At 37.4% G+C, this 21,817-nt stretch overlaps 15 non-coding genes across 15 annotated transcripts; all 15 read left to right on the plus strand.

Moving 5' to 3' along the window:
* The first annotated feature begins 233 nt into the window (after window positions 1–233).
* TRNAD-GUC (transfer RNA aspartic acid (anticodon GUC)) lies at window positions 234–305 on the plus strand. The gene has a single exon. It is a non-coding gene; the product is annotated as a tRNA-Asp (tRNA).
* A 2,036-nt stretch (window positions 306–2,341) lies between these two features.
* Window positions 2,342–2,413, plus strand: TRNAD-GUC (transfer RNA aspartic acid (anticodon GUC)). The gene has a single exon. It is a non-coding gene; the product is annotated as a tRNA-Asp (tRNA).
* A 1,359-nt stretch (window positions 2,414–3,772) lies between these two features.
* TRNAD-GUC (transfer RNA aspartic acid (anticodon GUC)) lies at window positions 3,773–3,844 on the plus strand. Its single transcript has one exon. It is a non-coding gene; the product is annotated as a tRNA-Asp (tRNA).
* A 640-nt stretch (window positions 3,845–4,484) lies between these two features.
* Window positions 4,485–4,556, plus strand: TRNAD-GUC (transfer RNA aspartic acid (anticodon GUC)). The gene has a single exon. It is a non-coding gene; the product is annotated as a tRNA-Asp (tRNA).
* A 1,336-nt stretch (window positions 4,557–5,892) lies between these two features.
* TRNAD-GUC (transfer RNA aspartic acid (anticodon GUC)) lies at window positions 5,893–5,964 on the plus strand. Its single transcript has one exon. It is a non-coding gene; the product is annotated as a tRNA-Asp (tRNA).
* Window positions 5,965–6,605: 641 nt separating this feature from the next.
* On the plus strand, window positions 6,606–6,677 carry TRNAD-GUC (transfer RNA aspartic acid (anticodon GUC)). The gene has a single exon. It is a non-coding gene; the product is annotated as a tRNA-Asp (tRNA).
* A 1,336-nt stretch (window positions 6,678–8,013) lies between these two features.
* Window positions 8,014–8,085, plus strand: TRNAD-GUC (transfer RNA aspartic acid (anticodon GUC)). The gene has a single exon. It is a non-coding gene; the product is annotated as a tRNA-Asp (tRNA).
* A 641-nt stretch (window positions 8,086–8,726) lies between these two features.
* On the plus strand, window positions 8,727–8,798 carry TRNAD-GUC (transfer RNA aspartic acid (anticodon GUC)). The gene has a single exon. It is a non-coding gene; the product is annotated as a tRNA-Asp (tRNA).
* A 1,348-nt stretch (window positions 8,799–10,146) lies between these two features.
* On the plus strand, window positions 10,147–10,218 carry TRNAD-GUC (transfer RNA aspartic acid (anticodon GUC)). The gene has a single exon. It is a non-coding gene; the product is annotated as a tRNA-Asp (tRNA).
* A 635-nt stretch (window positions 10,219–10,853) lies between these two features.
* Window positions 10,854–10,925, plus strand: TRNAD-GUC (transfer RNA aspartic acid (anticodon GUC)). Its single transcript has one exon. It is a non-coding gene; the product is annotated as a tRNA-Asp (tRNA).
* Window positions 10,926–12,271: 1,346 nt separating this feature from the next.
* Window positions 12,272–12,343, plus strand: TRNAD-GUC (transfer RNA aspartic acid (anticodon GUC)). The gene has a single exon. It is a non-coding gene; the product is annotated as a tRNA-Asp (tRNA).
* Window positions 12,344–12,979: 636 nt separating this feature from the next.
* On the plus strand, window positions 12,980–13,051 carry TRNAD-GUC (transfer RNA aspartic acid (anticodon GUC)). The gene has a single exon. It is a non-coding gene; the product is annotated as a tRNA-Asp (tRNA).
* A 640-nt stretch (window positions 13,052–13,691) lies between these two features.
* TRNAD-GUC (transfer RNA aspartic acid (anticodon GUC)) lies at window positions 13,692–13,763 on the plus strand. Its single transcript has one exon. It is a non-coding gene; the product is annotated as a tRNA-Asp (tRNA).
* A 633-nt stretch (window positions 13,764–14,396) lies between these two features.
* TRNAD-GUC (transfer RNA aspartic acid (anticodon GUC)) lies at window positions 14,397–14,468 on the plus strand. Its single transcript has one exon. It is a non-coding gene; the product is annotated as a tRNA-Asp (tRNA).
* Window positions 14,469–15,807: 1,339 nt separating this feature from the next.
* TRNAD-GUC (transfer RNA aspartic acid (anticodon GUC)) lies at window positions 15,808–15,879 on the plus strand. Its single transcript has one exon. It is a non-coding gene; the product is annotated as a tRNA-Asp (tRNA).
* Window positions 15,880–21,817: the final 5,938 nt, after the last annotated feature.

Raw genomic sequence — 21,817 nt, forward strand, 5'->3', positions numbered from 1 at the left:
AGATAGATAGAAAGATAGATAGACAGATCGATAAATAGGTATTTATTTTAATCAATCATTTCTTATTAAAGCAGATTATTTTTGGCTAGGAATTTCTGATTTGTAATCATTTATGAAAAAAGATTGCTTCTCCTAACCAAAAGAAGCAAAGCTGCCTATTACAATACTGTGAATTGATTGAGGGCATGCCCTAACCTCATGGAGGTGAGCACTGTTGAACTGAAGCCAATATGTCCTCGTTAGTATAGTGGTCAGTATCCCCGCCTGTCACGCGGGAGACCGGGGTTCAATTCCCCGACGGGGAGACGATTCCTTTTATTCACACAATTAAATAAAATGATGTACTTAATAACATTGTAAACTATATTTGTCATTATCCGTGTCTATTACAATTGAGATAAACGTTGAATTCAGTGATGGCCAAATTGCTTACAGATGTGTTAACTAAAAGTCAGAATTTGCTCTGAATATTTCAATCTGCACAGACCATACCATCAAAAACAATTTACATCTATAATCTAATGGAAAATGGAATGAAGCAGTGGGGAATCTTATGCTTCTGCTCAACTCTAGGGGCTAGATTTAGAAGTGGAGTGGATGCTTTTTGTTAATAGTGACCCCTGGTGGTAAATGGTAATAAGCTGCAAATGGTAAAGTGAGCTGATTGTATATATATATATATATATATACATATACATAGATAGATAGATAGAAAGATAGATAGACAGATCGATAAATAGGTATTTATTTTAATCAATCATTTCTTATTAAAGCAGATTATTTTTGGCTAGGAATTTCTGATTTGTAATCATTTATGAAAAAAGATTGCTTCTCCTAACCAAAAGAAGCAAAGCTGCCTATTACAATACTGTGAATTCATTGAGGGCATGCCCTAACCTCATGGAGGTGAGCACTGTTGAACTGAAGCCAATATGTCCTTGTTAGTATAGTGGTCAGTATCCCCGCCTGTCACGCGGGAGACCGGGGTTCAATTCCCCGACGGGGAGACGATTCCTTTTATTCGCACAATTAAATAAAATGATGTACTTAATAACATTGTAAACTATATTTGTCATTATCCTTGTCTATTACGATTGAGATAAACGTTGAATTTAGTGATGGCCAAATTGCTTACAGATGTGTTAACTAAAAGTCAGAATATGCTCTGAATATTTCAATCTGCACAGACCATACCATCAAAAACAATTTACATCTATAATCTAATGGAAAATGGAATGAAGCAGTGGGGAATCTTATGCTTCTGCTCAACTCTAGGGGCTAGATTTAGAAGTGGAGTGGATGCTTTTTGTTAGTAGTGACCCCTGGTGGTAAGTGGTTATAAGCTGCAAATGGTAAAGTGAGCTGATTGTATATATATATATATATATATATATATACATATACATAGATAGATAGAAAGATAGATAGATCGATAGATAGGTATTTATTTTAATCAATCATTTCTTATTAAAGCAGATTATTTTTGGCTAGGAATTTCTGATTTGTAATCATTTATGAAAAAAGATTGCTTCTCCTAACCAAAGGAAGCAAAGCTGCCTATTACAATACTGTGAATTGATTGAGGGCATGCCCTAACCTCATGGAGGTGAGCACTGTTGAACTGAAGCCAATATGTTTCTATTAGTATAGTGGTCAGTATCCCCGCCTGTCACGCGGGAGACTGGGGTTCAATTCCCCGACGGGGAGACGATTCCTTTTATTCACACAATTAAATAAAATGATGTACTTAATAACATTGTAAACTATATTTGTCATTATCCTTCTCTATTACGATTGAGATAAACGTTGAATTCAGTGATGGCCAAATTGCTTACAGATGTGTTAACTAAAAGTCAGAATATGCTCTGAATATTTCAATCTGCACAGACCATACCATCAAAAACAATTTACATCTGTAATCTAATGGAAAATGGAATGAAGCAGTGGGGAATCTTATGCTTCTGCTCAACTCTAGGGGCTGGATTTAGAAGTGGAGTGGATGCTTTTTGTTAGTAGTGACCCCTGGTGGTAAATGGTTATAAGCTGCAAATGGTAAAGTGAGCTGATTGTATATATATATATATATATATATATATATACATATACATAGATAGATAGAAAGATAGATAGACAGATCGATAAATAGGTATTTATTTTAATCAATCATTTCTTATTAAAGCAGATTATTTTTGGCTAGGAATTTCTGATTTGTAATCATTTATGAAAAAAGATTACTTCTCCTAACCAAAAGAAGCAAAGCTGCCTATTACAATACTGTGAATTGATTGAGGGCATGCCCTAACCTCATGAAGGTGAGCACTGTTGAACTGAAGCCAATATGTCCTCGTTAGTATAGTGGTCAGTATCCCCGCCTGTCACGCGGGAGACCGGGGTTCAATTCCCCGACGGGGAGACGATTCCTTTTATTCACACAATTAAATAAAATGATGTACTTAATAACATTGTAAACTATATTTGTCATTATCCTTGTCTATTACGATTGAGATAAACGTTGAATTCAGTGATGGCCAAATTGCTTACAGATGTGTTAACTAAAAGTCAGAATATGCTCTGAATATTTCAATCTGCACAGACCATACCATCAAAAACAATTTACATCTATAATCTAATGGAAATGGAATGAAGCAGTGGGGAATCTTATGCTTCTGCTCAACTCTAGGGGCTAGATTTAGAAGTGGAGTGGATGCTTTTTGTTAGTAGTGACCCCTGGTGGTAAATGGTTATAAGCTGCAAATGGTAAAGTGAGCTGATTGTATATATATATATATATATATATATATATATATATATATACATATACATAGATAGATAGAAAGATAGATAGACAGATCGATAAATAGGTATTTATTTTAATCAATCATTTCTTATTAAAGCAGATTATTTTTGGCTAGGAATTTCTGATTTGTAATCATTTATGAAAAAAGATTGCTTCTCCTAACCAAAAGAAGCAAAGCTGCCTATTACAATACTGTGAATTGATTGAGGGCATGCCCTAACCTCATGGAGGTGAGCACTGTTGAACTGAAGCCAATATGTCCTCGTTAGTATAGTGGTCAGTATCCCCGCCTGTCACGCGGGAGACCGGGGTTCAATTCCCCGACGGGTAGACGATTCCTTTTATTCACACAATTAAATAAAATGATGTACTTAATAACATTGTAAACTATATTTGTCATTATCCTTCTCTATTACGATTGAGATAAACGTTGAATTCAGTGATGGCCAAATTGCTTACAGATGTGTTAACTAAAAGTCAGAATATGCTCTGAATATTTCAATCTGCACAGACCATACCATCAAAAACAATTTACATCTGTAATCTAATGGAAAATGGAATGAAGCAGTGGGGAATCTTATGCTTCTGCTCAACTCTAGGGGCTGGATTTAGAAGTGGAGTGGATGCTTTTTGTTAGTAGTGACCCCTGGTGGTAAATGGTTATAAGCTGCAAATGTTAAAGTGAGCTGATTGTATATATATATATATATATATATATATATATATATATATACATATACATAGATAGATAGAAAGATAGATAGACAGATCGATAGATAGGTATTTATTTTAATCAATCATTTCTTATTAAAGCAGATTATTTTTGGCTAGGAATTTCTGATTTGTAATCATTTATGAAAAAAGATTGCTTCGCCTAACCAAAAGAAGCAAAGCTGCCTATTACAATACTGTGAATTGATTGAGGGCATGCCCTAACCTCATGGAGGTGAGCACTGTTGAACTGAAGCCAATATGTCCTCGTTAGTATAGTGGTCAGTATCCCCGCCTGTCACGCGGGAGACCGGGGTTCAATTCCCCGACGGGGAGACGATTCCTTTTATTCACACTATTAAATAAAAAGATGTACTTAATAACATTGTAAACTATATTTGTCATTATCCTTCTCTATTACGATTGAGATAAACGTTGAATTCAGTGATGGCCAAATTGCTTACAGATGTGTTAACTAAAAGTCAGAATATGCTCTGAATATTTCAATCTGCACAGACCATACCATCAAAAACAATTTACATCTGTAATCTAATGGAAAATGGAATGAAGCAGTGGGGAATCTTATGCTTCTGCTCAACTCTAGGGGCTGGATTTAGAAGTGGAGTGGATGCTTTTTGTTAGTAGTGACCCCTGGTGGTAAATGGTTATAAGCTGCAAATGGTAAAGTGAGCTGATTGTATATATATATATATATATATATATATATATATATACATATACATAGATAGATAGAAAGATAGATAGACAGATCGATAAATAGGTATTTATTTTAATCAATCATTTCTTATTAAAGCAGATTATTTTTGGCTAGGAATTTCTGATTTGTAATCATTTATGAAAAAAGATTACTTCTCCTAACCAAAAGAAGCAAAGCTGCCTATTACAATACTGTGAATTGATTGAGGGCATGCCCTAACCTCATGAAGGTGAGCACTGTTGAACTGAAGCCAATATGTCCTCGTTAGTATAGTGGTCAGTATCCCCGCCTGTCACGCGGGAGACCGGGGTTCAATTCCCCGACGGGGAGACGATTCCTTTTATTCACACAATTAAATAAAATGATGTACTTAATAACATTGTAAACTATATTTGTCATTATCCTTGTCTATTACGATTGAGATAAACGTTGAATTCAGTGATGGCCAAATTGCTTACAGATGTGTTAACTAAAAGTCAGAATATGCTCTGAATATTTCAATCTGCACAGACCATACCATCAAAAACAATTTACATCTATAATCTAATGGAAAATGGAATGAAGCAGTGGGGAATCTTATGCTTCTGCTCAACTCTAGGGGCTAGATTTAGAAGTGGAGTGGATGCTTTTTGTTAATAGTGACCCCTGGTGGTAAATGGTTATAAGCTGCAAATGGTAAAGTGAGCTGATTGTATATATATATATATATATATATACATATACATAGATAGATAGAAAGATAGATAGACAGATCGATAAATAGGTATTTATTTTAATCAATCATTTCTTATTAAAGCAGATTATTTTTGGCTAGGAATTTCTGATTTGTAATCATTTATGAAAAAAGATTGCTTCTCCTAACCAAAAGAAGCAAAGCTGCCTATTACAATACTGTGAATTGATTGAGGGCATGCCCTAACCTCATGGAGGTGAGCACTGTTGAACTGAAGCCAATATGTCCTCGTTAGTATAGTGGTCAGTATCCCCGCCTGTCACGCGGGAGACCGGGGTTCAATTCCCCGACGGGTAGACGATTCCTTTTATTCACACAATTAAATAAAATGATGTACTTAATAACATTGTAAACTATATTTGTCATTATCCTTCTCTATTACGATTGAGATAAACGTTGAATTCAGTGATGGCCAAATTGCTTACAGATGTGTTAACTAAAAGTCAGAATATGCTCTGAATATTTCAATCTGCACAGACCATACCATCAAAAACAATTTACATCTGTAATCTAATGGAAAATGGAATGAAGCAGTGGGGAATCTTATGCTTCTGCTCAACTCTAGGGGCTGGATTTAGAAGTGGAGTGGATGCTTTTTGTTAGTAGTGACCCCTGGTGGTAAATGGTTATAAGCTGCAAATGTTAAAGTGAGCTGATTGTATATATATATATATATATATATATATATATACATATACATAGATAGATAGAAAGATAGATAGACAGATCGATAGATAGGTATTTATTTTAATCAATCATTTCTTATTAAAGCAGATTATTTTTGGCTAGGAATTTCTGATTTGTAATCATTTATGAAAAAAGATTGCTTCGCCTAACCAAAAGAAGCAAAGCTGCCTATTACAATACTGTGAATTGATTGAGGGCATGCCCTAACCTCATGGAGGTGAGCACTGTTGAACTGAAGCCAATATGTCCTCGTTAGTATAGTGGTCAGTATCCCCGCCTGTCACGCGGGAGACCGGGGTTCAATTCCCCGACGGGGAGACGATTCCTTTTATTCACACTATTAAATAAAAAGATGTACTTAATAACATTGTAAACTATATTTGTCATTATCCTTGTCTATTACGATTGAGATAAACGTTGAATTCAGTGATGGCCAAATTGCTTACAGATGTGTTAACTAAAAGTCAGAATATGCTCTGAATATTTCAATCTGCACAGACCATACCATCAAAAACAATTTACATCTATAATCTAATGGAAATGGAATGAAGCAGTGGGGAATCTTATGCTTCTGCTCAACTCTAGGGGCTAGATTTAGAAGTGGAGTGGATGCTTTTTGTTAGTAGTGACCCCTGGTGGTAAATGGTTATAAGCTGCAAATGGTAAAGTGAGCTGATTGTATATATATATATATATATATATATATATATATATATACATATACATAGATAGATAGAAAGATAGATAGACAGATCGATAAATAGGTATTTATTTTAATCAATCATTTCTTATTAAAGCAGATTATTTTTGGCTAGGAATTTCTGATTTGTAATCATTTATGAAAAAAGATTACTTCTCCTAACCAAAAGAAGCAAAGCTGCCTATTACAATACTGTGAATTGATTGAGGGCATGCCCTAACCTCATGAAGGTGAGCACTGTTGAACTGAAGCCAATATGTCCTCGTTAGTATAGTGGTCAGTATCCCCGCCTGTCACGCGGGAGACCGGGGTTCAATTCCCCGACGGGGAGACGATTCCTTTTATTCACACAATTAAATAAAATGATGTACTTAATAACATTGTAAACTATATTTGTCATTATCCTTGTCTATTACGATTGAGATAAACGTTGAATTCAGTGATGGCCAAATTGCTTACAGATGTGTTAACTAAAAGTCAGAATATGCTCTGAATATTTCAATCTGCACAGACCATACCATCAAAAACAATTTACATCTATAATCTAATGGAAAATGGAATGAAGCAGTGGGGAATCTTATGCTTCTGCTCAACTCTAGGGGCTAGATTTAGAAGTGGAGTGGATGCTTTTTGTTAATAGTGACCCCTGGTGGTAAATGGTTATAAGCTGCAAATGGTAAAGTGAGCTGATTGTATATATATATATATATATATATACATATACATAGATAGATAGAAAGATAGATAGACAGATCGATAAATAGGTATTTATTTTAATCAATCATTTCTTATTAAAGCAGATTATTTTTGGCTAGGAATTTCTGATTTGTAATCATTTATGAAAAAAGATTGCTTCTCCTAACCAAAAGAAGCAAAGCTGCCTATTACAATACTGTGAATTGATTGAGGGCATGCCCTAACCTCATGGAGGTGAGCACTGTTGAACTGAAGCCAATATGTCCTCGTTAGTATAGTGGTCAGTATCCCCGCCTGTCACGCGGGAGACCGGGGTTCAATTCCCCGACGGGTAGACGATTCCTTTTATTCACACAATTAAATAAAATGATGTACTTAATAACATTGTAAACTATATTTGTCATTATCCTTCTCTATTACGATTGAGATAAACGTTGAATTCAGTGATGGCCAAATTGCTTACAGATGTGTTAACTAAAAGTCAGAATATGCTCTGAATATTTCAATCTGCACAGACCATACCATCAAAAACAATTTACATCTGTAATCTAATGGAAAATGGAATGAAGCAGTGGGGAATCTTATGCTTCTGCTCAACTCTAGGGGCTGGATTTAGAAGTGGAGTGGATGCTTTTTGTTAGTAGTGACCCCTGGTGGTAAATGGTTATAAGCTGCAAATGTTAAAGTGAGCTGATTGTATATATATATATATATATATATATATATATACATATACATAGATAGATAGAAAGATAGATAGACAGATCGATAGATAGGTATTTATTTTAATCAATCATTTCTTATTAAAGCAGATTATTTTTGGCTAGGAATTTCTGATTTGTAATCATTTATGAAAAAAGATTGCTTCGCCTAACCAAAAGAAGCAAAGCTGCCTATTACAATACTGTGAATTGATTGAGGGCATGCCCTAACCTCATGGAGGTGAGCACTGTTGAACTGAAGCCAATATGTCCTCGTTAGTATAGTGGTCAGTATCCCCGCCTGTCACGCGGGAGACCGGGGTTCAATTCCCCGACGGGGAGACGATTCCTTTTATTCACACTATTAAATAAAAAGATGTACTTAATAACATTGTAAACTATATTTGTCATTATCCTTGTCTATTACGATTGAGATAAACGTTGAATTCAGTGATGGCCAAATTGCTTACAGATGTGTTAACTAAAAGTCAGAATATGCTCTGAATATTTCAATCTGCACAGACCATACCATCAAAAACAATTTACATCTATAATCTAATGGAAATGGAATGAAGCAGTGGGGAATCTTATGCTTCTGCTCAACTCTAGGGGCTAGATTTAGAAGTGGAGTGGATGCTTTTTGTTAGTAGTGACCCCTGGTGGTAAATGGTTATAAGCTGCAAATGGTAAAGTGAGCTGATTGTATATATATATATATATATATATATATATATATATATACATATACATAGATAGATAGAAAGATAGATAGACAGATCGATAAATAGGTATTTATTTTAATCAATCATTTCTTATTAAAGCAGATTATTTTTGGCTAGGAATTTCTGATTTGTAATCATTTATGAAAAAAGATTGCTTCTCCTAACCAAAAGAAGCAAAGCTGCCTATTACAATACTGTGAATTCATTGAGGGCATGCCCTAACCTCATGGAGGTGAGCACTGTTGAACTGAAGCCAATATGTCCTCGTTAGTATAGTGGTCAGTATCCCCGCCTGTCACGCGGGAGACCGGGGTTCAATTCCCCGACGGGGAGACGATTCCTTTTATTCGCACAATTAAATAAAATGATGTACTTAATAACATTGTAAACTATATTTGTCATTATCCTTGTCTATTACGATTGAGATAAACGTTGAATTCAGTGATGGCCAAATTGCTTACAGATGTGTTAACTAAAAGTCAGAATATGCTCTGAATATTTCAATCTGCACAGACCATACCATCAAAAACAATTTACATCTATAATCTAATGGAAAATGGAATGAAGCAGTGGGGAATCTTATGCTTCTGCTCAACTCTAGGGGCTAGATTTAGAAGTGGAGTGGATGCTTTTTGTTAGTAGTGACCCCTGGTGGTAAGTGGTTATAAGCTGCAAATGGTAAAGTGAGCTGATTGTATATATATATATATATATATATATATATATATATACATATACATAGATAGATAGAAAGATAGATAGACAGATCGATAGATAGGTATTTATTTTAATCAATCATTTCTTATTAAAGCAGATTATTTTTGGCTAGGAATTTCTGATTTGTAATCATTTATGAAAAAAGATTGCTTCTCCTAACCAAAGGAAGCAAAGCTGCCTATTACAATACTGTGAATTGATTGAGGGCATGCCCTAACCTCATGGAGGTGAGCACTGTTGAACTGAAGCCAATATGTCCTCATTAGTATAGTGGTCAGTATCCCCGCCTGTCACGCGGGAGACCGGGGTTCAATTCCCCGACGGGGAGACGATTCCTTTTATTCACACAATTAAATAAAATGATGTACTTAATAACATTGTAAACTATATTTGTCATTATCCTTCTCTATTACGATTGAGATAAACGTTGAATTCAGTGATGGCCAAATTGCTTACAGATGTGTTAACTAAAAGTCAGAATATGCTCTGAATATTTCAATCTGCACAGACCATACCATCAAAAACAATTTACATCTGTAATCTAATGGAAAATGGAATGAAGCAGTGGGGAATCTTATGCTTCTGCTCAACTCTAGGGGCTGGATTTAGAAGTGGAGTGGATGCTTTTTGTTAGTAGTGACCCCTGGTGGTAAATGGTTATAAGCTGCAAATGGTAAAGTGAGCTGATTGTATATATATATATATATATATATATATATATACATATACATAGATAGATAGAAAGATAGATAGACAGATCGATAAATAGGTATTTATTTTAATCAATCATTTCTTATTAAAGCAGATTATTTTTGGCTAGGAATTTCTGATTTGTAATCATTTATGAAAAAAGATTGCTTCGCCTAACCAAAAGAAGCAAAGCTGCCTATTACAATACTGTGAATTGATTGAGGGCATGCCCTAACCTCATGGAGGTGAGCACTGTTGAACTGAAGCCAATATGTCCTCGTTAGTATAGTGGTCAGTATCCCCGCCTGTCACGCGGGAGACCGGGGTTCAATTCCCCGACGGGGAGACGATTCCTTTTATTCACACTATTAAATAAAAAGATGTACTTAATAACATTGTAAACTATATTTGTCATTATCCTTGTCTATTACGATTGAGATAAACGTTGAATTCAGTGATGGCCAAATTGCTTACAGATGTGTTAACTAAAAGTCAGAATATGCTCTGAATATTTCAATCTGCACAGACCATACCATCAAAAACAATTTACATCTATAATCTAATGGAAATGGAATGAAGCAGTGGGGAATCTTATGCTTCTGCTCAACTCTAGGGGCTAGATTTAGAAGTGGAGTGGATGCTTTTTGTTAGTAGTGACCCCTGGTGGTAAATGGTTATAAGCTGCAAATGGTAAAGTGAGCTGATTGTATATATATATATATATATATATATATATATACATATACATAGATAGATAGAAAGATAGATAGACAGATCGATAAATAGGTATTTATTTTAATCAATCATTTCTTATTAAAGCAGATTATTTTTGGCTAGGAATTTCTGATTTGTAATCATTTATGAAAAAAGATTGCTTCTCCTAACCAAAAGAAGCAAAGCTGCCTATTACAATACTGTGAATTCATTGAGGGCATGCCCTAACCTCATGGAGGTGAGCACTGTTGAACTGAAGCCAATATGTCCTCGTTAGTATAGTGGTCAGTATCCCCGCCTGTCACGCGGGAGACCGGGGTTCAATTCCCCGACGGGGAGACGATTCCTTTTATTCGCACAATTAAATAAAATGATGTACTTAATAACATTGTAAACTATATTTGTCATTATCCTTGTCTATTACGATTGAGATAAACGTTGAATTCAGTGATGGCCAAATTGCTTCCAGATGTGTTAACTAAAAGTCAGAATATGCTCTGAATATTTCAATCTGCACAGACCATACCATCAAAAACAATTTACATCTATAATCTAATGGAAAATGGAATGAAGCAGTGGGGAATCTTATGCTTCTGCTCAACTCTAGGGGCTAGATTTAGAAGTGGAGTGGATGCTTTTTGTTAGTAGTGACCCCTGGTGGTAAGTGGTTATAAGCTGCAAATGGTAAAGTGAGCTGATTGTATATATATATATATATATATATATATATATATATACATATACATAGATAGATAGAAAGATAGATAGACAGATCGATAGATAGGTATTTATTTTAATCAATCATTTCTTATTAAAGCAGATTATTTTTGGCTAGGAATTTCTGATTTGTAATCATTTATGAAAAAAGATTGCTTCTCCTAACCAAAGGAAGCAAAGCTGCCTATTACAATACTGTGAATTGATTGAGGGCATGCCCTAACCTCATGGAGGTGAGCACTGTTGAACTGAAGCCAATATGTCCTCATTAGTATAGTGGTCAGTATCCCCGCCTGTCACGCGGGAGACCGGGGTTCAATTCCCCGACGGGGAGACGATTCCTTTTATTCACACAATTAAATAAAATGATGTACTTAATAACATTGTAAACTATATTTGTCATTATCCTTCTCTATTACGATTGAGATAAACGTTGAATTCAGTGATGGCCAAATTGCTTACAGATGTGTTAACTAAAAGTCAGAATATGCTCTGAATATTTCAATCTGCACAGACCATACCATCAAAAACAATTTACATCTGTAATCTAATGGAAAATGGAATGAAGCAGTGGGGAATCTTATGCTTCTGCTCAACTCTAGGGGCTGGATTTAGAAGTGGAGTGGATGCTTTTTGTTAGTAGTGACCCCTGGTGGTAAATGGTTATAAGCTGCAAATGGTAAAGTGAGCTGATTGTATATATATATATATATATATATATATATACATATACATAGATAGATAGAAAGATAGATAGACAGATCGATAAATAGGTATTTATTTTAATCAATCATTTCTTATTAAAGCAGATTATTTTTGGCTAGGAATTTCTGATTTGTAATCATTTATGAAAAAAGATTACTTCTCCTAACCAAAAGAAGCAAAGCTGCCTATTACAATACTGTGAATTGATTGAGGGCATGCCCTAACCTCATGAAGGTGAGCACTGTTGAACTGAAGCCAATATGTCCTCGTTAGTATAGTGGTCAGTATCCCCGCCTGTCACGCGGGAGACCGGGGTTCAATTCCCCGACGGGGAGACGATTCCTTTTATTCACACAATTAAATAAAATGATGTACTTAATAACATTGTAAACTATATTTGTCATTATCCTTGTCTATTACGATTGAGATAAACGTTGAATTCAGTGATGGCCAAATTGCTTACAGATGTGTTAACTAAAAGTCAGAATATGCTCTGAATATTTCAATCTGCACAGACCATACCATCAAAAACAATTTACATCTATAATCTAATGGAAAATGGAATGAAGCAGTGGGGAATCTTATGCTTCTGCTCAACTCTAGGGGCTAGATTTAGAAGTGGAGTGGATGCTTTTTGTTAATAGTGACCCCTGGTGGTAAATGGTTATAAGCTGCAAATGGTAAAGTGAGCTGATTGTATATATATATATATATATATATATATATATACATATACATAGATAGATAGAAAGATAGATAGACAGATCGATAGATAGGTATTTATTTTAATCAATCATTTCTTATTAAAGCAGATTATTTTTGGCTAGGAATTTCTGATTTGTAATCATTTATGAAAAAAGATTGCTTCTCCTAACCAAAGGAAGCGAAGCTGCCTATTACAATACTGTGAATTGATTGAGGGCATGCCCTAACCTCATGGAGGTGAGCACTGTTGAACTGAAGCCAATATGTCCTCGTTAGTATAGTGGTCAGTATCCCCGCCTGTCACGCGGGAGACCGGGGTTCAATTCCCCGACGGGGAGACGATTCCTTTTATTCACACAATTAAATAAAATGATGTACTTAATAACATTGTAAACTATATTTGTCATTATCCTTGTCTATTACGATTGAGATAAACGTTGAATTCAGTGATGGCCAAATTGCTTACAGATGTGTTAACTAAAAGTCAGAATATGCTCTGAATATTTCAATCTGCACAGACCATACCATCAAAAACAATTTACATCTGTAATCTAATGGAAAATGGAATGAAGCAGTGGGGAATCTTATGCTTCTGCTCAACTCTAGGGGCTGGATTTAGAAGTGGAGTGGATGCTTTTTGTTAGTAGTGACCCCTGGTGGTAAATGGTTATAAGCTGCAAATGGTAAAGTGAGCTGATTGTATATATATATATATATATATATATATATATATATACATATACATAGATAGATAGAAAGATAGATAGACAGATCGATAGATAGGTATTTATTTTAATCAATCATTTCTTATTAAAGCAGATTATTTTTGGCTAGGAATTTCTGATTTGTAATCATTTATGAAAAAAGATTGCTTCGCCTAACCAAAAGAAGCAAAGCTGCCTATTACAATACTGTGAATTGATTGAGGGCATGCCCTAACCTCATGGAGGTGAGCACTGTTGAACTGAAGCCAATATGTCCTCGTTAGTATAGTGGTCAGTATTCCCGCCTGTCACGCGGGAGACCGGGGTTCAATTCCCCGACGGGGAGACGATTCCTTTTATTCACACTATTAAATAAAAAGATGTACTTAATAACATTGTAAACTATATTTGTCATTATCCTTGTCTATTACGATTGAGATAAACGTTGAATTCAGTGATGGCCAAATTGCTTACAGATGTGTTAACTAAAAGTCAGAATATGCTCTGAATATTTCAATCTGCACAGACCATACCATCAAAAACAATTTACATCTATAATCTAATGGAAATGGAATGAAGCAGTGGGGAATCTTATGCTTCTGCTCAACTCTAGGGGCTAGATTTAGAAGTGGAGTGGATGCTTTTTGTTAGTAGTGACCCCTGGTGGTAAATGGTTATAAGCTGCAAATGGTAAAGTGAGCTGATTGTATATATATATATATATATATATATATACACATATACATAGATAGATAGAAAGATAGATAGACAGATCGATAAATAGGTATTTATTTTAATCAATCATTTCTTATTAAAGCAGATTATTTTTGGCTAGGAATTTCTGATTTGTAATCATTTATGAAAAAAGATTGCTTCTCCTAACCAAAAGAAGCAAAGCTGCCTATTACAATACTGTGAATTCATTGAGGGCATGCCCTAACCTCATGGAGGTGAGCACTGTTGAACTGAAGCCAATATGTCCTCGTTAGTATAGTGGTCAGTATCCCCGCCTGTCACGCGGGAGACCGGGGTTCAATTCCCCGACGGGGAGACGATTCCTTTTATTCGCACAATTAAATAAAATGATGTACTTAATAACATTGTAAACTATATTTGTCATTATCCTTGTCTATTACGATTGAGATAAACGTTGAATTCAGTGATGGCCAAATTGCTTACAGATGTGTTAACTAAAAGTCAGAATATGCTCTGAATATTTCAATCTGCACAGACCATACCATCAAAAACAATTTACATCTATAATCTAATGGAAAATGGAATGAAGCAGTGGGGAATCTTATGCTTCTGCTCAACTCTAGGGGCTAGATTTAGAAGTGGAGTGGATGCTTTTTGTTAGTAGTGACCCCTGGTGGTAAGTGGTTATAAGCTGCAAATGGTAAAGTGAGCTGATTGTATATATATATATATATATATATATATATACATATACATAGATAGATAGAAAGATAGATAGACAGATCGATAGATAGGTATTTATTTTAATCAATCATTTCTTATTAAAGCAGATTATTTTTGGCTAGGAATTTCTGATTTGTAATCATTTATGAAAAAAGATTGCTTCTCCTAACCAAAAGAAGCAAAGCTGCCTATTACAATACTGTGAATTGATTGAGGGCATGCCCTAACCTCATGGAGGTGAGCACTGTTGAACTGAAGCCAATATGTCCTCGTTAGTATAGTGGTCAGTATCCCCGCCTGTCACGCGGGAGACCGTAGTTCAATTCCCCGACGGGGAGACGATTCCTTTTATTCACACTATTAAATAAAAAGATGTACTTAATAACATTGTAAACTATATTTGTCATTATCCTTGTCTATTACGATTGAGATAAACGTTGAATTCAGTGATGGCCAAATTGCTTACAGATGTGTTAACTAAAAGTCAGAATATGCTCTGAATATTTCAATCTGCACAGACCATACCATCAAAAACAATTTACATCTATAATCTAATGGAAATGGAATGAAGCAGTGGGGAATCTTATGCTTCTGCTCAACTCTAGGGGCTAGATTTAGAAGTGGAGTGGATGCTTTTTGTTAGTAGTGACCCCTGGTGGTAAATGGTTATAAGCTGCAAATGGTAAAGTGAGCTGATTGTATATATATATATATATATATATATATACACATATACATAGATAGATAGAAAGATAGATAGACAGATCGATAAATAGGTATTTATTTTAATCAATCATTTCTTATTAAAGCAGATTATTTTTGGCTAGGAATTTCTGATTTGTAATCATTTATGAAAAAAGATTGCTTCTCCTAACCAAAAGAAGCAAAGCTGCCTATTACAATACTGTGAATTCATTGAGGGCATGCCCTAACCTCATGGAGGTGAGCACTGTTGAACTGAAGCCAATATGTCCTCGTTAGTATAGTGGTCAGTATCCCCGCCTGTCACGCGGGAGACCGGGGTTCAATTCCCCGACGGGGAGACGATTCCTTTTATTCGCACAATTAAATAAAATGATGTACTTAATAACATTGTAAACTATATTTGTCATTATCCTTGTCTATTACGATTGAGATAAACGTTGAATTCAGTGATGGCCAAATTGCTTACAGATGTGTTAACTAAAAGTCAGAATATGCTCTGAATATTTCAATCTGCACAGACCATACCATCAAAAACAATTTACATCTATAATCTAATGGAAAATGGAATGAAGCAGTGGGGAATCTTATGCTTCTGCTCAACTCTAGGGGCTAGATTTAGAAGTGGAGTGGATGCTTTTTGTTAGTAGTGACCCCTGGTGGTAAGTGGTTATAAGCTGCAAATGGTAAAGTGAGCTGATTGTATATATATATATATATATATATATATATACATATACATAGATAGATAGAAAGATAGATAGACAGATCGATAGATAGGTATTTATTTTAATCAATCATTTCTTATTAAAGCAGATTATTTTTGGCTAGGAATTTCTGATTTGTAATCATTTATGAAAAAAGATTGCTTCTCCTAACCAAAGGAAGCAAAGCTGCCTATTACAATACTGTGAATTGATTGAGGGCATGCCCTAACCTCATGGAGGTGAGCACTGTTGAACTGAAGCCAATATGTCCTCATTAGTATAGTGGTCAGTATCCCCGCCTGTCACGCGGGAGACCGGGGTTCAATTCCCCGACGGGGAGACGATTCCTTTTATTCACACAATTAAATAAAATTATGTACTTAATAACATTGTAAACTATATTTGTCATTATCCTTGTCTATTACGATTGAGATAAACGTTGAATTCAGTGATGGCCAAATTGCTTACAGATGTGTTAACTAAAAGTCAGAATATACTGCAGTTCTGGTTACGAGGAGGACCTGAAACGGGCCCACGAATCTTGGCTGAAGGTTCCGAGTACGTTCAAAGTTCCGAACTACCACCTGGTCGCCGGGTTTCAACGTGTGGCCTGGAATCTCCGGCAGTTTAGGCAAGGATTCGAATACCTGTTGATGAATAAGGCTCAATTTAGCAGTCAGATCATGAAGGTAATCAATCAACATTGGGTATTCAATCTGTTTAAATTCCTTTGGCCTAGGGACTCCCCAAACATTAGCAGGGCGGCCGAACACAATCTCATATGGGCTAAGCCCTACTCGAGAGTGTACAGTCGCTCTGGTGGACAGTAAAGCTAAAGGCAGTGCGTCTGGCCAAGAGAGACCAATGGAAGCTTGAATTTTCGCAAGTTTCAGCTTCAGGGTGCCATTGTACCCTTCAACCAAACCCGCTGACTGTGGGTGATTCGCACTGTGGAATTTCTGAGAAATACCCAGACCCGCACACACACTCTTCATAACTTTCCCTACAAACTCACTTCCATTGTCCGACCAAACAATCCGTGGCATACCATACCTAGGGAAGTATTCTTTGAGGAGGATTTTGGCAGTGGACATAGCAGTGTTATCCTTTAATGGATATGCCTCAATCCATCTTGAGAAGGCACAGACTACCACTAGGACATATTTGAGATTGTTACACCTGTCCATGTGGATAAAATCCAACTGAATCACTTCAAAGGGACAAGAAGGGGGAGCAAAATGGCCAGATGGGGTTGGGGTTCCCTTGCCAGGATTATGCATCAGGCATACCATGCAATTTTTCACCACTCTTTCTGCACACTTAGTAATTCCATCGTTCTTCCATACTGGAGCTAACATTTTACAGATCCCTTTCGAACTGATGTGCGCCGCTCCATGCGCCATCGTGACTACTGCAAGTACATACGCATCAGGTAACATCCAACGTTGCTGTTCAGACAAATCGACCCAACATCCACTTGAATCCATTTTACCCGTTTTCTCCTTCCATTCATTCTTCTCATTTTCAGTTGCTTCATTCTGGATTGCTTTCACACTTTCAATCGTATTCTCACACATTCCTGATTCAGCAATCCATCTTGCAGACGTTGCAACGTACATTCGGCTCGTCATGTTCTTGGCCGTTTCTTTAGCGACCTCATCAGCAAACGCATTCCCACGGCCAACATCATCCGTAATCTTCCGATGTGCACTGCACTTCACAATTGCAACTTCATTCGGTAGGGTCAGGGATTCCAATAGATCGCTGACTAACTGTCCATGTTGGATCTTAGTCCCATGTGACGTGAGAAAACCTCTTTCTCTCCAGAGACGCCCAAAATTGTGTGCAACCGAAGGCGTACTGGCTATCAGTAAACACATTCACTCTCTTTCCCTCAGCTAAAACACACGCTCTTGTTAATGCAATTAATTCTGCAGCTTGGGCAGAATTCTGACTCACTCTTGCAGTCTCAACAATCGTACTCAAAGTCGTAACTGCATACGCGGCCGTCACATCACCATTCTGTAACTTAAAACAAGACCCATCGACATATAAAGTGCCGTCTGGGTCTAGTAACGGAGTGTCTTTTAAATCAATCCTACCTTTTGTCTCTTCCTCAGTTCTAAAACAACAATCATGGGGCTCTGAATCACTCGACTCCTGAGTAGTCGGCAACAGTGTTGCTGGATTCAATATGTTGCATCGCTTGATCTGAATGTGACTTGCCAAAAGCGTCAGCTCATAGCCTGATAGTCTAGCACTGGTGAGGTGCTGAGTTTTCGTTCGATTCATGAGTGTATCCACAGCATGTGGAACCATGACTACTAACATGGTGTTCATGACTAGTCCAGCAGACTGTCGAATAGACACTGCAGCTGCTGCTGTAGCTCTCAAACAACTTGGCAATGCTCTGGCTACCGGATCTAATGTGGATGAGAAATATGCACAAGGCCGCTGCTTCTCACCAAATTGTTGCGTTAATACACTCAACGCACAACCTTCTCTTTCATGGACATATAGAGTAAACGGCTTACTGTAGTCAGGAGTACCCAACACAGGGGCTGAACACAGCGCATCACGTAAGTCAGAGAAGCTCTGTTGACATTCATCAGACCATGGCAAAGGGCTCGGAACACCTTTTCCAGTCAGGGCTACCAACGGTTTTGCCATGAGAGAAAAATTTGGGATCCATTGCCTACAGTATGACGTAATACCCAAAAACGCACGCACTTCTCTTTGTGTGCTTGGTACAGTCATCTGCGAAATTGCTTTGATTCTCTCTGGGGTCAACCTTCTTCCCTCCTTTGACAAAAGATGACCTAAGTAGGTCACTTCTTGGCAACAATATTGCAGTTTAGAAGGTGACACCTTGTGATGTAAGTCTGACAAATGACGTAACAAAGAAATTGTAGCTGCTTTGCAAGTTTCCTTGTCATCAGCGGCTAGTAAAAGATCGTCTACGTATTGGATCAGAGCAACACCATGAGGAAGTACAAGACCATCTAATTGACTCTTTAATGCTTGACTGTAAATTGAAGGGCTCTCACAATAACCTTGTGGAGCGTGCTTGAATCTGAAACTGCGACCTCCTAAGGAGAAACCAAAAATGTCTCTACTTTCTTCGGCTATGGGAATGCTGAAAAAGGCATTTTTCAAGTCAATCACTGTAAACCATGAAGCTGAGGCAGGAATCAACGTCAGTAATGCAGTGATATCTGGTACCACAGGAAAATGTGGAATCACTATTTTGTTAACCTCTCTGAGGTCAATCACAAATCTGTAAATTGGAGGTTTGGAAGGGTCAGTACGTTTCAAAATCGGCAGAACAGGACTATTGCAGACGTTTCCTCTAGTTTCCTCAATCACATCTTTCTGTATTAAGTCTTTCACAATCAGCAAAAGTGCTCGTTCACCCTCATTCGAAATCCGATACTGTGGGATTCGTGGAAATTTAACATTAGCTTTCAGACTTACCACATAAGGGGGAATTTCCAAGAGGCCTACATCGTTAGGACCAGTTGCCCAAAGAGCATCAGGGAGAGAACACAGCTCCGGTGGGAGCTTATCCATCGACATATACATTGGAGAGATGACTCGTTTGCCTAATGTGAGCTGTACTCCCGAAGGAGAACAGTACAATGTCGCATGCAGGCGTTTCAACAGATCTAAACCAAGCAGATTCTCATTACAACCGGTTGTTAGGATAAGGGGTGCTTCTAGTTCGCATGGCCCAACAGAAATTGACAAAGGACTAGAAACAGGATTGTGAACAGGGGTGCCTGAGAAACCTACTGAAGTGTTCGTTAAGCCAGACAAAGGTGCGCCAGGGAGTTTCGCATGCATAATTGAACTTTTTGCCGCACCAGTATCCAACAGAAACGGTTCGACCACGCCTGAGGTAACTACTGCGACATAAGGTCCACTCTGATCAACTGGAACTGATACTACTCCCTCTCTCTGCCTGCGGCTGTCCTATTGCTCGCTTCTTTGGATCTCTTCATTATGATCATAGTAATCTTCAACATGATACTGTGGAGATCTACCTGGTTGCGTACGTTGTATATTTCGCTGATCGAAATAATTCGATTGGCGATCAGTCTGTGGTGTCATCGTACCACGCCCTCTACCTCTAGGAGCTTGCATAAACCCAACATTACCTCTCTGAGCTGGGACACCACTAGTTTGTGGGTGCAGAACTGGACACTCATTCTTATAATGACCCTCCTTTTTACAATAAGCACACTGATTCCATGTTAACTGTTGCCGGGGAAAACTATAATTAAACCTTTGGGCCGTCCCTTGCTGGAATTGTGGCTGCTGCTGAAACTGGGGTCGCTGCTGTGAATCTGACTGATTTGAACGAGGCGGATACGCCTGTTGCAAAAGAACTTTGGTCTTTAAATCTTTCGTTTTCTTTTCTGATTTTTCCTTCTCTTCTTTCTCTCTATTCTCGTAATACTGAGCAGTTGCAAGTATCTGTGCTGTCGTCGACACTGCCCATGCACTTTCAGAATCCTTTAACTTGTTACTAAGCTCAGGTAATAAATTAAACACGAACTTGTCGACAAACAATCTCTGGCCTCCCTCAGTACTCATATCTTGCCCACTGTGATCTACGAAGGTCTCTTCAAATCTAGTGAAGAAGTCAGAGACGCTTTCGTCCTTCTTTTGCTTGCATGCCGATAATTTATCCCAATTGACTCGTAACGCTGGCATCAGCGTTTTCATCAGAGTAATTATTCTGCCAGGTAAGGCAGCAATCAGAGGTTCAGGTTTAGCACCGCCAACTTGTTGCGCATCTGCCGCTATAATAGCTGGCCAATCACCTCCTAAGGCGACTGGGTGGTTCTCTTGCCGAATTTTGGCCCATATAGGCTGTGGCACCACATTACCAAACAACATTTCAATGTCTGCCAAATTCATGATACACGCTTGAACTGTCTGCGTTAACTCTTTGTAATAACCAGCAGGATTTTTACGTGGGTCTGGTAATGCTTGTTTTACTGCTAATACTTCAGCCCGTTTCCAAGGGATGTGTATCCACACTCTCTGGAAATGTGCCGGAGCAGCTAAAATACCCAAGTTCCCATCAGCTTGAACTGCATCACGCCATATCGGTGGAACTTCCCTCATTGGATATTGTCCTCGTCGTTTCCTAGTAGTAATCGGTGAACCATCAGGGTCTCTTGTCGCTCGAAGAGGGGACTCATCCCTATAAGCTAAAATCAGTTCTATCGCTCCCCTTACTTCTGGACCTATCACCATTCCTGCGGCAAATTTCTGTTGAATATTTATCAGGTCAGTGGGGACGGAGTCTAAATCATCATCTTCCCATTCCTCACGCACAAGAGAACACATCACGTCAAAAACATAACGTTGAGTCGGTTCATTCCATTGCATAAATGTCTCTAACACTCTTCGCGAATCATACTTCGCAGCTTTCGACATCCACCTAAGAGCTGTCGAATCTAAATTGTCTCGTTCTTGGGAACCAGGAAGCTGGCTACGTCTCTGTATAGAGTCAGAAACGGGGGTCCCAATTAAAGACCTGTAGAGAGGAGTTAAGATATTA

The sequence above is a fragment of the Triturus cristatus genome, chromosome 4_1, assembly GCF_964204655.1.
Source record: "Triturus cristatus chromosome 4_1, aTriCri1.1, whole genome shotgun sequence".
Classification (NCBI taxonomy): Eukaryota; Metazoa; Chordata; class Amphibia; order Caudata; family Salamandridae; genus Triturus; species Triturus cristatus.